The sequence below is a fragment of the Phocoena sinus genome, chromosome 13, assembly GCF_008692025.1.
Source record: "Phocoena sinus isolate mPhoSin1 chromosome 13, mPhoSin1.pri, whole genome shotgun sequence".
Classification (NCBI taxonomy): Eukaryota; Metazoa; Chordata; class Mammalia; order Artiodactyla; family Phocoenidae; genus Phocoena; species Phocoena sinus.
Genome location: NC_045775.1, coordinates 34,739,397 through 34,756,553, shown reverse-complemented (window position 1 = coordinate 34,756,553; position 17,157 = coordinate 34,739,397). Strand labels below are relative to the sequence as shown.

At 45.1% G+C, this 17,157-nt stretch overlaps 1 protein-coding gene across 1 annotated transcript in view; it reads right to left on the bottom strand.

Annotated features, from left to right (window-relative positions):
- Positions 1–16,393, bottom strand: part of MTA3 (metastasis associated 1 family member 3) — a 197,564-nt gene extending 181,171 nt beyond the window's left edge. The window contains exon 1 of the mRNA XM_032653367.1: positions 16,375–16,393. The gene's annotated coding sequence lies outside the window, so the exon portion shown is untranslated. The remainder of the gene's footprint in view (positions 1–16,374) is intronic.
- Positions 16,394–17,157: the final 764 nt, after the last annotated feature.

Genomic DNA, 17,157 nt, shown 5'->3' with positions numbered 1-17,157 from the left:
ATGGGAGTTGGCAGCCACCCCTGTACCTGCTTTTCTCTGGGGCTGTGTCTGGATGATGGAGCTCCTGGTTATCAGATTGGTGTTGGTTCTGAGCAATGATTTCTAGGTCTGGGTGGGGTTATCTGGCAGTGGACTTCTTCAGGTGGCATTTGGAGTCCTGGGCACTCAGGCTACCTGGGAAAGCATGGACTGACATGGCAGTTCTTTCTCTGTGGCAAAGGAGAGGTTGAAATTGAAATGCGGAAGGAATAGGACTCCATGCACCTGCCATCCCTCACCCTCAAGTGACCCAAGAGGGTTCAGGTTTTGGTAATTCAATTGCATGTCCTAGACTATTGCGGCCTTCAGGTTGAAAGTTGGCCTTCAGACCTGGAAGGTGGACTTACTGAAGGTGTCTCTTTTTTTTTTTAATAATAACCAGAAAAAAAATTTTTTTTTCTCTTCCACCAGTGCCAAAATACAAGGTTTTAGGGCCTTAGTGCTTGCAGATTCTGAGAGAATGTAGCACCACCTCAAGACTGGATGCATCCATCTTTAGTATAAATCGTGGATGAGGGTATGTGCAGACAGAAACAGGGTGAAGAGGGTCTTAAACTTCCCAAAATGATGGTTGCAACCATTCCAGGTGAAAAGAAAGCTTTTTTTTTTTTTTCCCCCGGAGACCAATCAAAGGGAAGTTGTCGGAAAGAGAGGAATCAGACCAGAGGTATAGTCTGCAAAACCCAGGAACCGTTCTCTATCTTTGATGCCTTCAAGTATTTCCAATCTAGAACCATGATCATCTTTGCTAGTCAGCATGCCCTGGCTGAGGAAGTACCTTAGGATGGCCACCTCAGGCCATGATAACACAGTGTCTCTGTTAATGGAGAGGTGATTGTATTAGTTGTGGGAGAGGGGGTTTCTAAATGACAACTCGAAAGAGAATCCCCAAATTCCGTGGCTTAAAGATCAAAGAAGCTGATTTCCCTCTTATATAACCTCAGAGATGAGTGTTTAGGTCAGCAGGTAACTCTGCCTTTTTTTTTTTTTTTTTTAAGGTAACTCTGCTTCTTGAGGCCATTTAGGGGCCAGGTTATTTCCCCCTGTGGCTCCTCCGTCTCCTCTGGCTTACCTTATCTCCCTGGTTGAAGCAGGGTCTTTGCCTTGTCCAGATTCCAGCAGCAGGGAGGGAGGAAAAGACCCTGTGTCAGCCCACATTTTTTTTTTTCTTTTTTGGCCATACTGAGTGGCTTGTGGGTTCCCTGACCAGGGATTGACCCATGCCCTTGGCTGTGAAAGCGCAGAGTCCTAACCACTGGACTGCCAGGGAATTCCCTTTTTCTTTCTTTCTTCCTTTTCTTTCTTTTTCTTTCTTTCTTCCTTCCTTTCTTTTCTTTTTTCTTTTTTTTTTTTTTACATTTAGCATTTTGAGGCCAAGTTCAAAGAATATAGGTTGAACTGTGAACCCCTTTAGGGTAAAGATTAATTAAAAACTCATCTTTGTATCCCCAAATTCCCAGAATCTAGCACAGTAACTGTACATAAAGGGTGTCCAATAAATATTTGTTGAAGTTCGTGTTAAGGTTCTTTTGGTTACAAGAAAATATTGGGAGTTTAGTGGAAAGCTTCTCTAGAACTGAAATATAGGAGATAAGTACTCAAGTCTCGGAAAGAATAGGAACTAGCATAGCTACAGGGACCTTGGCGGCTAGAGGTCATGGATATTTTCTCTAGGGCAATACTCTGGATTCTGCTCCCCAAGCCCTCAGGCTTGATATTGATTCATTGAATGCTCCAGATTTACAGGCAGGAGAACGTGACTGCTCTAGGCTGGACCATCTGTCAAACCCTATCAGCAAGCCCCAGCCTGGAGCAGGGAGGAGAGACACAGAAATGACCCCTGGGTGCCACCCATGTATTGAACCTGTTTCCAGAGAAAGGAAAACTGTCAAATGAATTATTATCCAAATGCCTGACCATATCCTGGTTCAGGAAGCCTTACAAGCTTCAGTCTGTAAAGTGCTGATGCCCAGCAGGGGAGCTGCAGCAGCCAGGGTAGGACAAGTCACTCAAAGTAGCTGAGCCTCGGAGGTGGTTTTGAGACTGTGGATGAGCTCGGCACACACAATGGGCGGTGGTGATCTTGGCGGAGCCCCAGCTTGCCACTTTTACACCTTACAGCTTTCCCAGGAGACTCTGGGAGGCACCTTGAGGGTCTGATAAACCCCAACCAGGGACTTGTCAAGTCCTGACTGCTGGACTGCTGGGGAATTCCCAGTTATCTCAGTTTCTGGGGTCAGGAATATGGGCATAGCTTAGCTGGCTGTCTATGGTCCAGAATCTCTCACAAGGCTGCAGTGTATTTGTTGACTGGGGCTGCAGTCATTACAAGGCCCTACAAGGGGCAGATCTACCTTCCAGCTCACTCCCATGGCTGTTGACAGACCTCGCGTCCTCTATGACTGTTGGCTAGAGACATCAGTTTCTTGTCATGTAGGCTTCTCTGTAGAACTCAGAACATGACAGCTGACTTCCCTCAGAAGATAGAAGCCACAGTCTTTTTGTAACCTAGTCTTTTTGTAACCTAATCTTGGGAATGACATCCCATCAGTTTTGCTGTATTTTATTTGTTAGAAGTGCATAGAAGCTATGCCCAGTCTACACTGAAGGGGAGAGGATTACCCAAAAAAATCTTTGGGAATCATCTTCCAGGAAGCCTACCACAGCCAGTCCCAGAGATGTGATGTCAATAAAGGGTTTGTCACTGGTCTGTCAGTTCTAGGAGATGCCAGGACAGAGGAATGAGATATTTATCGAAGTCAAGGACTGGAGGTCAAAGCTAGGAGCTGAGATTCCTGGGTGGAGAGGCCAGGCAAAAAGGAACCAAAGAATGAGGGAGAGCCAATAATAGAAGTGGCCTGAGATAGGAAAAAGTACAAATGATTCAATGGGGCACTGAGAAACCAGTTTTGGGAAGCCTGCTCATAACACACAGATGTTCTCTTATGCTTATGGGGCAGAATCTTGAGGCATGAGGCTGGGCAGAACAGATGCAGGTGGGTGGTGGTACAGTTACACAAGCCAGGAAATAATGAGGGTCACTGATTTGTTCTGAGACAAGCTGATTTTGTAGTGCCTACGGAACATCCAGGTGATGTTCTCTGGGCAATTGAAAAAGGATGGAAGATCTAGAAAGAGCCTGCACGTGTAGTGTTGGAAACACAGTTAGATGTGGGGGCAGAGGCAAGAGCAGTGGCCAGCAAGGTAAACTGAGGAAAAGTCAGATCCTTGGGCAACTACTACTAAGTGTCTCTAACACACTTACCTTCCCCCTTTGAGACCTGTCATGAACCTGCTACTACCCTGATTTGTGTCTACATTTTTCTTGAATTCCACTGCATTTTTTAAAAAAATAAATTTATTTTATTTATCGTTGGCTATGTTGGGTCTTCATTGCTGCACGTGGGCTTTCTCTAGTTCTGGCGGGAAGGGCTATTCTTCGTTGCAGTGTGTGGGTTTCTCATTGCGGTGGCTTTTCTTGTTGCGGAGCACGAGCTCTAGGCATGCAGGCTTCAGTAGTTGTGGCTTGCAGGCTCTAGATCGTAGGATCAGTAGTTGTGGTCCACAGCATGTGGAATCTTCCTGGACCAGGGCTCAAACCCGTGTCCCCTGTATTGGCAGGTGGATTCTTAACCACTGCGCCACCAGGGAAGCCCTCCACTGCATTTTTTTTCCCCCACTGCTTTTTTTAAAAGCATAAACTTTATTTTAGAACAGTTTTAGATTTACAGAAAAATTGAGAAAGTAGCACAGAAAGTTTCCATATATCCCACAGTTTCTCCTATAATTAACAACTTACATTAGGATGGTACACTTGTTACAATTAATGCACCAATACGATACATTATCATTGACTATAAGTCCATAGTTTATTCAGATTTCCTTAGTTTTATAACCTAATGTTCTTTTTTCTGGCCCTGGATCCCATCCAGGATACCACATTACATTTAGTTGTCATGCCTCCTTAAGTTCCTTTGGCTGTGACAGTTTCCCAGACTTTCCTTGTTTTTGGTGACCTTGTAGTTTTGAGGAATACTAGTCAGCTATTTTTAGAATGTCCCTCTGTTGGGATTTGTCTGATGTTTTTCTCATGATTAGACTGAGGTTGTGGGTTTTGGAGAGAAAGACCACAAAGGTGAAGTGCTATTCTCATCACCTTGTATCATTGGTGATGTTGACCTTGATCACCAGCTGAACTTGTTTGCCAGTTTCCTCCTCCTGAAGTTACTCTTTTTTTCCACCTTACTCTTTGGAAAGACGTCACTATGAGCAACCTACACTTAAGGAATGAGGAGTTATCCTCCACCTCCTTTCAGGGTAGAGCATCTACACAAGTTATTCAGGATTATTCTGCATCGGAGGTTTGTTTTTTCTCCCTATTTAATCAATCATTTATTTATATTAGTGTGGCCTTATGGATATTTATTTCATACTCTGGGTTATAATCCCATACTACTTTATTTTTTTACTCAAATTGTTCTAGCTCTGGCCATTGGAAGCTCTTTCAGTTGACTTCTCTGTTGCTTTGACACGCCACCATATTGTGATACTTTTTGTTTGTTTTCGCTTTTGTTTTTTATAATAGTATTTCCATACTTTCTGGCAGTTTACTGTGTATATTTCCTGCCCCAGTAGTAGAATCAGCCATTTCTCCAAGGATTCCCGGTTGCTTATATTTGAGAATGGTATTAGAAACTAAGATCTGGGCACTGGGTGGGCTCAACTGTATTTTCATCCTTTACTATTCCCGGACTTAAGGTAAAGTGTGCTACACGTTTGCATAAGCCTACTTTTGTTTCCATTTTGGCTTCTAATTTCTTTGTATACTTTGCTACCCATTCTCTCATTTGCTTTCTCTCTACATTTATTTTATTTTATTTATTTTTAAATTTTTGGCTGCGCTGCATGGCTTTCGGGATCTTAGTTCCCCGACCAGGGATTGAACCTGGGCCCCAGCAGTGAAAGCGCCAAGTCCTAACCACTGGACCGCCAGGGAATTCCCATCTGTCTACATTTTAAAGCTGCTTAAATGGGCTTTGGCTAGACTGATATCCATGGGTTGTCACCACTAAATTCTTCAATCACGTTTACTGTTTCAAGTCTGGACATAAGATCCTGAAGCCATTTTCTTCCTTCCGAATGTAAAGGTATTGCCATTTTGTAAAATAAAACTCTAACATTTGCCTTGAGTTTGTAAACCTGTAAAAATTAGAATTCTATAAAACCTTTGTTGGGGAAGGAGGGAGGGAGTCATTTGGACACCTAGAGCACTGGGTTGGGTTGGGACCCTGAACTAGAAAAGGCCTGAGTTTCACAAAGATATGTCCATTTTCTGTGCTTAATAAAAAGCCTGGAATGAAGGAAAGGGGAGCAGTATTTATGGTGCTTTTAATAATTTATCTTTGCTGCTGCCACCCTGAAACCGAAGCAAGGCCAAAAATCCCTCTCCCTTCAGTTTTACACAGACTGAGTTTTTACATAGAGCTTTTCAAAGTACACACACACCCCCCCAACAAATGAAAATGTAAAAGTATAGATTGTTTACAAATAGCATAGAAATAGAGAGCTAACAGAATACAATTCCTTTAAAAGCACAATGGAAATGTGCAACTCTTTTATTTAAAAAATTATAAATTATTAAAGGACATAAAAATGAATAAATCGATAGTTAAATTACACCCATCAATTGATCCAGCATCATGATGGTGCTAATGCTTCCCAAATTACTATGTTCCGTTAAATATGTTCGTGTCCTATGACCCAATAATACTTCTAGGAACATAACCTATAAAAACTTCCTCAGAGACACGTGCAGGGAAATTTTAGCAGCACTCTTTGTAATTGCGGAATACAATTTTCTTATCCTAAGGTAACCATGATTTGCCCAATTGTCATTATTGCAGACTTGGGATTCTCCAAGCTCTCACTTCTGCCTCTCAGCCTGAGGTGGAGGGAGGGGACCAGTGTTGCTGGGTCTGATGGGAGTCTGAGATCCTTCCAGGGCCTTCCTGGGCATGGGTCCCCATTTGCCCCACGGAACAGCCTGGGTACCTGGTCCTCTCCAGTTCTCTTAATTCCCAGCTCCCTGAATCCAGCAGTCATCGTCTGGGCTTCAGGTCAGCTGGGTCTAATTTTCCAAATATCCCTCCTGGTGGCCCTCTTTCTCTGCCCTGGAAGTTCTACCCTTTTCTTTATCCTGTGGTCGCTATCCAAAGAATACTTCTGAAGGTCCTGATAAGCCTGGTTATACTCTTCCTTATTGCTGAGTCTCTGGCTAGCTTTATTTATTTACTTATTTTAAAATATTATTTATTATTATTTTTTTTTTTTGCGGTACACGGGCCTCTCACTGTTGGGGCCTCTCCCGTTGTGGAGCACAGGCTCCGGACGCGCAGACTCAGCGGCCATGGCTCACGGGACTAGCCGCTCCACGGCATGTGGGATCTTCCCGGACCGGGGCACAAACCCGTGTCCCCTGCATCGGCAGGCGGACTCCCAACCACTGCGCCACCAGGGAAGCCCCTTGTTTTGTTTTTTAATTTATTTATTTTTTGGCTGTGTTTGGTCTTTGTTGCTGGGCACAGGCTTTCTGCTCTTGTTGTGGCGAGTGGGGGCTACTCTTCTTTGCATTGCATGGGCTTCTCATTGTGTTGGCTTCTCTTGGTGCAGAGCATGGGCTCTAGGCGTGCGGGCTTCAGTAGTTGTGGCATGCAGGCTCAGTAGTTGTGGCTCTTGTGGCCCTCAGGCTTAGTTGCTCCACAGCATGTGGGATCTTCCCTAACCAGGGATCGAACCCGTGTCCCCTGCATTGGCAGGTGGATTCTTAACCATTACGCCACCAGGGAAGTCCCTTTATTTTATTTTTATTTATTTATTTTGGCTGTGCTGTGTCTTAGTTGCGGCATGCGGGATCTTCATTGCAGCATGAGGGCTTCTTAATTGTGGCATGCGAACTCTTAGCTGCAGCATGCATGCAGGATCCAGTTCCCTGACCAGGGATAGAACCTGGGCCCCCTGCACTGGGAGCGCTGAGACCCACCCACTGGACCACCAGGAAAGTCCCTCTGGCTAGCTTTAGGTGTATTGTCACCATTGTTCAGGTGGCCTCTGGAGGCCACTGACTTCTTAACTTGGAGTCCATCCCTTTTCCGGGGTGCTGCCACTGCTCTTTCCTTCCCATGCCTTCTAGTGGCTTTCTCAGGAAGGTTCTTTCATTAGCTTCTGAAATGCTTAGTTCTAATGATATTTGTTAAACCAAGAAGATTGACCTACTCAAGTTCAATGACTACAAATCCTTTCTCAGTCAAATTGTGAATAGGGACCAGGTATTCCAAGTAGTTCTCATTTTATCCCTTAGAATCCCTCCAATCCCAGTTGGTTTTTGCAATATAAATCACTGCAGTTTAACATCAAAAAAATACTTTAAACATCTAAGAAGGTGCTTGCTAAGACAGAGATAAAATGGAGTGTCCACTGAAGGGGTAGCTGAAAACGCTAGCCTCTCCTATGTGCCTAGTTGATTACTTAGCAGGTGAGAAGTGAGGGCAGAGTGAACATTCTTCTGGGAGATCTCATGGTGATGGAATCAAATTAAGTGGCAAAATTACTTGCATACCTCACATTTTCACCTTCTGAGAGAATTGACTGCTTGCGTGGCACCATTAAAACTAGTTTTCTTAAGGGTTCTATAAGTAAGGGGATGTCTCATCTCAGTAATGTTTAATCTATATAGAATATAAATATCACGCTTGAGCTGGTTACTAGGGTGAAATCACAATGAGCTATAAATTGAAAGTCTTGACTAATATTGATTCAGTGGAAGTTGTATTCACAATCTCTCCCTTTCCATAGTACCTGTCACTATTGAGATAGACCACTAGTTCAGTCATTGACATTGTCAAAGTTAAAGGCTCACGGTATCTAGAGAAAAGAATGCCTTGTCGGGCTTCCCTGGTGGCGCAGTGGTCGAGAGTCCGCCTACCGATGCAGGGGACACGGGTTCGTGACCCAGTCCGGGAAGATCCCACATGCTGCGGAGCGGCTGGGCCCGTGAGCCATGGCCACTGAGCCTGTGCTCCGCAACAGGAGATGGCACAACAGTAAGAGGCCCGTGTACCACAAAAAAAAAAAAAAAAAAGAATGCCTTATCATCAAAGGAAACCTGGTAAACCTATTTTCTTCTTTCTTTATAGATTTACGTGGACATTTGCTCTGCTGCCATTGTTCTTGTAATTTCATCCATCACAATAGAAGCTAGTGAAAGGATATAAAAAGCTTCTCAGTGTCGTGATACAGAGATTTTTATTTGTGATTACTTTCCTATGAAAAGGAAAAATCCTACCTGGAAGACCTAAGGTACTAGCAAATCTTAAGCAGAGGGCAAGGTTCCTTGCAAGCAGAGGAAGGTCCTATGGGGACAGGATCTGAGGTTGCACATCCACACGGGCACATGGAGTTAAAGCCAATACTTACTTCAGCATTTTTTGCTGAGCCATAGGCTCTGTTCTCTGACCCAGGCCTGAGGCAGGCTTATACCAATCTAATTGCTTTGGCTCCAAACCTTCTTTTAAAACTGCAAGTCTTCCAGATTGCTATACCTCTTAGCTTTCCACTAAGAGCTTATATATATATATATATATATATATATATATATATATATATATATATTTTTTTTTTTTTTTTGCTACCCTGTGAGAACATGTATCTCAGGGAAAACTGAGGCAAATGCCTGGGGGTTTTGCCATAGTAGGGTAATGGGATCACACACACCAGAATTGAATTATTTTATCTCCAGTTAAGAACTGGAGAAAAAGTCTGTATTTTAAATCGTGTACCTTGGAGAAAAATGCAGTTGCTGTTGAAGAGTAGATCGATTATTAAGTGTGGTACCAATGCTATTTTGGTTGCATCTACAACGAGAAGATCATTTCCAGGAATATCATACGCTTCGCTTCAGTCAACCCCAGCCCCAATCCTTCCTCTGAGGCAGAAATAATAGCGCTGAGCATAGAGGGGGAGGAGGGCTGGATTGTGGGGCAAGGAAATAGATTGTTACAGGGACATATGGATAAAAACAGCAGGTGTTTTTCAAAGTTGACTCCTAAACCAGTTAATTTTGGTTCATTAATGTTGATAAAGGCAGCTCTCCTCTTTGCAGGATGGATAGAACACAGCAGGGAACTTTCCATTCATTCTGAAAATGTCTTTGATTTTTCTTGTGAGTAGAACCCTCTCTCAGGCTGTTTGAATATGCCCTGTGATGTGATAAGGGGCAGAGTCCGGGAATTCCTCTCTCTCTTACTTGGCTCTCCGACTTCCTTCCCATCTGGGCTCAAGACCTGCTTTGCTGGAAAGCTTCACGTCGTTAACCTTGAGCACCCAATCAAGCAGTTGCGTCTCTGAGATGTCCTTCTACCACCAGGGCAACAGCCTTTTAAATTTCTTTTCTTGTTTCCTATAGTTTGTGAGCCAAGACACACAGATCTGCTAGATCCACATCCAGTCCCTTCTGGACAGTTTGTTTTTTTGGAAACAATTTTATTGAGATAGAATTCACAATTAGCCCATTTAAAGTGTTTAATTCAATGGCAGACAGTTCTTCTTTCCTTGCAGCCCCTGCTCTGCTTCCACACTCTCTCCTTCCTCCAGGGACAGGAATGGGTGGATGGTGGAACACAGACATGACTGGAGCTGATTCTTAGAACTTTTCTAACTAAAGCACCTGCTGGGTAAGGAATATAGGGGCACCCACTGACCCAGGGTTGGGGTCAGCTAAATGAGTAGGGCTTCCACAGGAAGCTGGCATACACTGTAGTACGGGGGAAAGCAGCGCCAAGATCTCTGCCAGGATGCCAACCAGTTAACAAAATTGAAGTGGTTTTTCAGAAAGAGCCTGGATTTCTCAAGTTGGTCAATTCCTGCCTCACTATATGCACCCACTGATACTGCCAGTTCAGCTCTCAGAGAACATTTATTTATTTTAAATTTATTTGTTTTATTTTTGGCTGCATTGGGTCTCTGTTGCTGTGCGCAGGCTTTCTCTAGTTGCAGTGAGCGGGGGCTACTCTTCGTTGCAGTGCACGAGCTTCTCATTGCAGTGGCTTCTCTTGCTGCGGAGCACAGGCTCTAGGCGTGTGGGCTTTGGTAGTTGTGGCATGAGGGCTCAGTAGCTGTGGCTCTTGGGCTCTAGAGTGCAGGCTCAGTAGTTGTGGCGCAGGGGCTTAGTTGTTCCGCTGCATGTGGGATCTTCCTGGACTGGGGCTCGAACCTGGGTCGCCTGCATTGGCAGGTGGGTTCTTAACCACTGTGCCACCAGGGAAGTCCACATTTAAAATTTTTAATAGACATGGTCAAATGTACTGAGCTTTTTTACACTCTGGAGAAATTGAAGGGAGTCATCATGACAGATACTATGAAATAGTGCATTCAGGTCCAGTTTGAAGGAATAATTGTCAACATTCAAAGATAAGCTTAGGGACTTCACTGGTGGTGCAGTGGATAAGACTCGAGCTCCGAATGCAGGGGGCCCGGGTTCAATCCCCGGTCAGGGAACTAGGTCCCACACGCATGCCGCAACTAAGGAGCCTGCCTGCAACCAAGACCCAGCACGACCAACCAATAAATAAATACATTTTTCTAAAAAAGAAGTTACATTCTAATGAAGAAACAAAAGATTAAAAACAAATGAAGTCCAAGGTTTAAAATCATTTTTTTAACTTTTTTATTATGGACAATTTCAAATAAATACAAAAGGGGAGAGACTAATATAATGAACCCTATCACCCAGCCTCAACAATTATCAACTCAGGGCCAATCTATTTCATCTATACTTCCAGTCCACTTGCCCCTGCCCTTGGTTATTCTGAAGCAGATAGCAGACATTATATCATCTCCTCCTTAAATATTTCATAAATATTTCAGGATATGAAAGCGACTTATTGAAGATTAGTTGTCTTGCAGAATGACCCACATTCAAGATTTGTCAGATTGCTTCCTCTGGTATTGCCTGACTTGTTCCTCCCTTCCCGGGGTGTTTGATGCTGGGTAGAGAGGAGAGTTGGTGGTGATCCAGCATGCAAAGCAGGAGAGCCTGCAGAGACTTTGGGTTTCAGTACTGGGTCTGGTACTTACTAGGAGCTGTGGGTTCTTGAGCAAGTCTAACATTCTGAAGCCTCATTTCCCCATCTGGAAAATGAGGGTAACAGTAAGAGCCTTTTTGTGGAAAGCTGAGCATGTGGTGCCACATAGAAAGGGCTCTCGGTCACTGTAAGAAGCAAGAGACCTGGAGTGATGGTGGGCAGAAGGGTGGTCGCATCATAATGCAGTATAGCAGCAGGATGGGGGTGAGAGTTGGGTGAAGGTAAAGGAGAGGGGTCTTTCTGCAATGGCACCAAAACTGTATTTTGCTGTTAATGATGAAGGGTAGAAGAATATCCCACCCTAAAATACGTCACTTTGGCATAAGAATTATTTTGAGCACTTAAAAAACATCAGGTACAAAAAGGGTGCTCTGACCTCCCCCTTTTCTTTCTAAGAGCAGGAGATAAAACCCCAATTTGAAAGATGTCTTCCCTGTACCATGAGGAAAGTACCATTCTAATCAAGGACAGAAGTTGAAGCTGAGAGAATTCTGTATAAACAGACTTTGTTAAAATAATTCTTATCTTCCTTTAGCCTCCCCATATATTTTACTTTACTACAGTTGCCTCTCTTTGTTCAACCTTGTATAAAAGGATTTAGGGGGCTTCCCTGGTGGCGCAGTGGTTAAGACTCTGCCTGCCAAGGCAGGGGACGCAGGTTTGAGCCCTGGTCCGGGAAGATCTCACATGCTGCGGAGCAACTAAGCCCATGCACCACAACTACTGAGCCCACGTGCCATGACTACTGAAGCTTACGCACCTAGAGCCTGTGCTCCGCAACAAGAGAAGCCACTGCAATGAGAAGCCTGTGCACCGCAAGGAAGAGTAGCCCCCGCTCACCACAACTCGAGAAAGCCCAAGCACAGCAACGAAGACCCAAAGCAGCCAAAAATAAAAAAATAATTAACAAACAAACAAACAAAGTATTTAGAGTTGCTGAAGGACCCTGAACACATCCAATCATGCAGTGCAAAGTGATGGAGGAATCCATGTCCAATCCAGACTCAGCAGTATATGGGTCACAAGTTTTCACTGAATTTTTGAGGTTTCAGGTTACTTTTTGTGATTGGTCGCATTTTTAGATAAATCAATTCACTTGTCTGATTTGTATTTATTTACAACCCAGAAGTGAGAATAAGCATGACCTGCTTGGACTGGTGGAGGCACACATGAAGTGAGATTTTTTCCAGTGTCATGATTGAGCCATCTACCACCCTTGCATCATCTCATTCAATCCTCACATCACCCCTTTGATGGAGCCATGTTATCTCCATTCTAGGGATGAGAAAATGGAGGCCCAAAGAGGTTAAGGAACTTGTTTGTTCCAAGTCACTTAGCAACTAAGTTGTACAGCCAGGATTTGAACCCAGAGACAGCCCTTAGAACCATTGTGGACTTTATTGTAAGGACAATTTGTAATTGTAGATCCTTAGCCACTTTAGGTTCTTGAACTGGGGAAGGACTTGATGAAACTGAAGGAAAGGAAGAGCTGTCCAGTGGCATAATACAGGATTCACAGAGGAAAAAACTGGAGTGCAGAGATCAGATAGGAGGTTGTGGCAGCAATGCAGGCCCTGGAGACAGAGTGACTAGGGTTTGGAACTAGAAAATCTGGTTCTAGCCTTGTCTCTACAGTGATGCTGCTGGTTGGGGAACCTCGGGCAAGTTACAGCCACATCTCTGAAGCCGTGTTAGTCCTCCCCAAATAATGGGCTTATAAATTGAGACAAGAAAATCTCTTCCAAACTCTAAAATTCTGCCTGATGTCTTTAAAATATAATGCAGTTTAAAGATTTATATTTGAAGACCCTAAATATCATCCAGAATCCAGAAAAGAAATTAAATGTAATAATTCTCAACATAAATATTTTTTTTCAAAGTTCAAAGGAAGAAAATTGTTTTTAAGAATGCTTTTTAAACCAGATTATATTGAGACAAGCCAATCATCTCTGCATCTTATTGTTTTCTTTGTTTAAAAAAAATGACTTGAGGGGACTTCCCTGGTGGCGTAGTAGTTAAGAATCTGCCTACCAATGCAGGGGACACGGGTTCGAGCCCTGGTCCCGGAAGATCCCACCTGCCATGGAGCAACTAAGCCCGTGCACCACAGCTACTGAGCCTGTCCTCTAGAGCCTGCAAGCCACAGCTACTGAAGCCCACGTGCCACAACTACTGAAGCCCGCGCACCTAGAGCCCGCGCTCCACAACAGGAGAAGCCACCACAATGAGAAGCCCGCGCGCCACAACTAGAAAAAGCCCGTGCGCCACAACTAGAAAAAGCCTGCGCACCACAACTAGAAAAAGCCCACACGCAGCAACGAAGACTCAACACAGCCAAAAATAAATAAATAAATTTATTTAAAAAAAAAAAAGACGGGTATTGTTGCAGTAGTGGTTGATGATATTAAAATCAAATAAGAATATTACTCTTGAAACAAATGAAATGATTTAAACCTATCTAAGATATTTTATGAAAATATACCTAGGAGAACAAACTGTATTGTCATCAAATTAATTTGCTTTCTTTTTTTTTTTTAACATCTTTATTGGAGTATAATTGCTTTACAATGGTGTGTTAGTTTCTTCTGTATAACAAAGTGAATCAGATATACATATACATACATTCCCATATATCCTCCCTCTTGCATCCCCCTCCCACACTCCCTATTCCATCCCTCTAGGTGGACACAAAGCACCGAGCAGATCTCCCTGTGCTATGCGGCTGCTTCCCACTAGCTATCTATTTTACATTTGGTAGTGTATATATGTCCATGCCACTCTCTCACTTCGTTCCAGCTTACCCTTCCCCCTTCCCGTGTCCTCAAGTCCATTCTCTATGTCTGAGTCTTTATTCCTGTCCTGCCCCTAGGTTCATCAGAACCTTTTTTTATTTTTCAGATTCCATGTATATGTGTTAGCATACGGTATTTGTTTTTCTCTTTCTGACTTACTTCACTCTGTATGACAGACTCTAGGTCCATCCACCTCACTACAAATAACTCAATTTCGTTTCTTTTTATGGCTGAGTAATATTCCATTGCATATATGAGCCACATCTTCTTTATCCATTCATCTGTCGATGGACATTTAGGTTGCTTCCATGTCCTGGCTATTGTAAATAGAGCTGCAATGAACATTGTGGTACATGAGTCTTTTTGAATTATGGTTTTCTCAGGGTATATGCCCAGTAGTGGGATGGCGGGGTCTATGGTAGTTCTATCTTTAGTTTTTTGAGGAACCTCCATACTGTCCTCCATAGTGGCTGTATCAATTTACATTCCCACCAACGGTACAAGAGGGTTTGTTTTCTAAGCTCAAATTTAATTTAAAATATGATATTTCTTCAGCTGGTTCAATCAACAGATTTTAAAGGGATTTTAGATAGAGAACATAGGAAGTAAATATAGTAGCGTTGAAATGAATAATTAACAAAATAGTTGTTCTGTGTTCTGCTGCCTGTGACGCTTCTAGAAGCCAGGCTCTTCACTCTGCTAGCAACTGCAAACTTTTCTCCATCCTCATATCCTATAACAAATCCATTTCCAAGCCCTGCTGAGTTCTTGGTCTCAGTGTTTCTCAGAAATAACCCTTCCTCATCTACAAAGATTTAGGGGTGGGGTTCCCATTCCTTGGTTGCAGAAGTGGCCTTCTCCTGAGGGCAAATGGCTCTTCCTGAGATAAAGTTGGTTCTATTATTAAAACCTTCAGGGATCCCATTAGCTTGTAGGATGAAATCTAAATTCTACAGTGGAGATCCCCATCCTTTCAGCCAAGCAAATGCATTAGCTTTTTTACAGACTTTAGTCCTCCACACCCGAGATTTTGCTACTCGGCAGGCTCTCCTCCTTCTCTCTGCCAGTTTATGACCATCACCTCCTTTGATTCTGTCTTGAAACATTTCATTCAGAATGTTTTCCTGGGTTAGTAGATATTTAGCAAGTAAACAACTTCCGTTTTTGAGTTTTTAATCACATTAAGTGAATTTAAGATAAATTATCCAAGTCTAGGGATAATATCCAAGTCTAGGGAAAAACAACTTATAGAGATTCTCATTCTTTAAGAAATCACCCAACAAGGAAATATATTCAATATCTTGAAAAAACCTTTAATGGAAAATAATCTGAAAAAATTATAGACATATCATCTATCTATATCTAACTGAATCACTTTGCTGTAACTTGGAACATTGTAAATCAACTTTACTTCAGTTAAAAGGAAAAAAGCACACAAAAAAATCACCCAGAGTGATTTTACTTTGTGAGGAGAGAGCACTTCAATTTTTAGGTGTATGCTTTTTCGCTAGGAATCCACATTAGAATCAGAGCAAAACGACTCTTGATGGTGACCTCTAGTGGGCAGGGGACAATCCTACGAAATTATGAAAAGTGAAGGGCAAAGTAAAACCTTTCCCAAGTAACCAGCTGGGTTTACTCTGAGGTCAGAAGACCGCATCCACTCCATCCCACCCCACTCTTATTTTTTCTTCCAGTACTTGTTTTACATTTAACATAGCTTGCCTTACAACTCACCTGTTTCGCCTCTGGCGGGTACTGCGCGGGCAGAGCTGCCTGTATCGGGTGCCGTGTGAATTGCTGGGAGCAATTTAAAATAATCCCTGCCAAATGGAGCCCCCTCCCAGAGCATCGAGCAGTGCCCAGGGCAATTCGCTCTGCAGAGCCTTAAAGGGCTCTTCAAGCTCCGAGGGCCGGTGCTGCAGCCGACTTGGAGGTGCATGGGGGAAATCAAGACATTATGAAAAGGAGGAGGCAGACGAAGGCAATGCGAAATTCTGTTCTTGCCAGTGGCAAGGCAATTCTCCCCAGACTTTCACGCCACTCCGCAGGAAGCGTCACGAGAGGGTCCAGCGGCGCTACACTTCGGCGCTCTTTTAGGACCCGCGCCCCAGAAAGCTGGGGCTGGAGCCGCTCCCCTCCGAGACAGGGCAGGCGTGAAGGCGGCACCGAGACTGGGTGCTGGGATGTGTGGCCGCCTTCGGAGCACGCGGTACGTGTCTCCGCGCCGGGAGAGGAAGAACAAAGTCGGCAAGAAAAGAATTGCTGGGGTGCCTTGTCTGAGAAATCCTTTGGGGCGGTCTCAGAAACCGAGCTGGGCTCCGAATAGCTTCTGCAAAAAGCTCTCCCAACGCCGTCTGTCCCCGCCCCTCATATCCCGCACCCCAGTCCTCACTCCTCCTTACCTTCCTGTCGCCTCCCTTTGGGGGCCTTTAAAAGGGCCCTTGGAGACTCCCCAAGTCATCCCGATGGTCCGGGGCGGGACGCCGGAGCCGAGACCCCGGCCGCGGGGCTTTGCTACCCCTTCCACCCGGGGCTCCAGGCTCGGCGCATCCCTGCTCCGCAGACCCCTCCTGGCCACTGGGGGCGGGAGCGGAGGGGGAGGACGGCGTCACGAGGCGGGGAGCCCGAGGTCCAGGGAGGGGCTTCGGGGAATCCCAGCCCGAGCGAGGTGAGGGCGCGGATGGGAAGAGGAGGGCGGCGCGTGGAGGGAGGTGAGCAGAGCGGAGCCAGGAGGCAAGGAGGGGGAACCGCGAGGAGGCCCCGCCCCCGCCTCTCGGAGCCGGCTCTTCGCCGCCTCCGAACCCGCTCGCTTTACCTCTTGCCTCTGGACGGTGGTGGGGCGCTAGCTGGAGCCGCGGCCGGAGGGAGCGCCAGGGACCCGGAGACATCCAGCGCCAGCGCCTCCTCTCGGCACGCACGCCCCCCAGGGGGGAAAGCGCCGCCGCCTTGAAAGGGCACCCCGGCCTCGGAGGGGGCATCCCTCAGACGCGAGGGGCGGCGGCGCTGGCAGCTTCGTTCTCGGCCCGTGGGGCACAGCGCTGGCGCCAGAGGGGACTCCCCGGCCACCTACAGGTACTGCCGTGCTGAAGGAGCGTCGCTAGCAGGCACGCCGGACTGCCAAAGGGGCTAGAGCCGAGGGGCTCCCGGGCCAGCGAAGGGCAGCAGCGGAGCACGGAGGGAGAGCC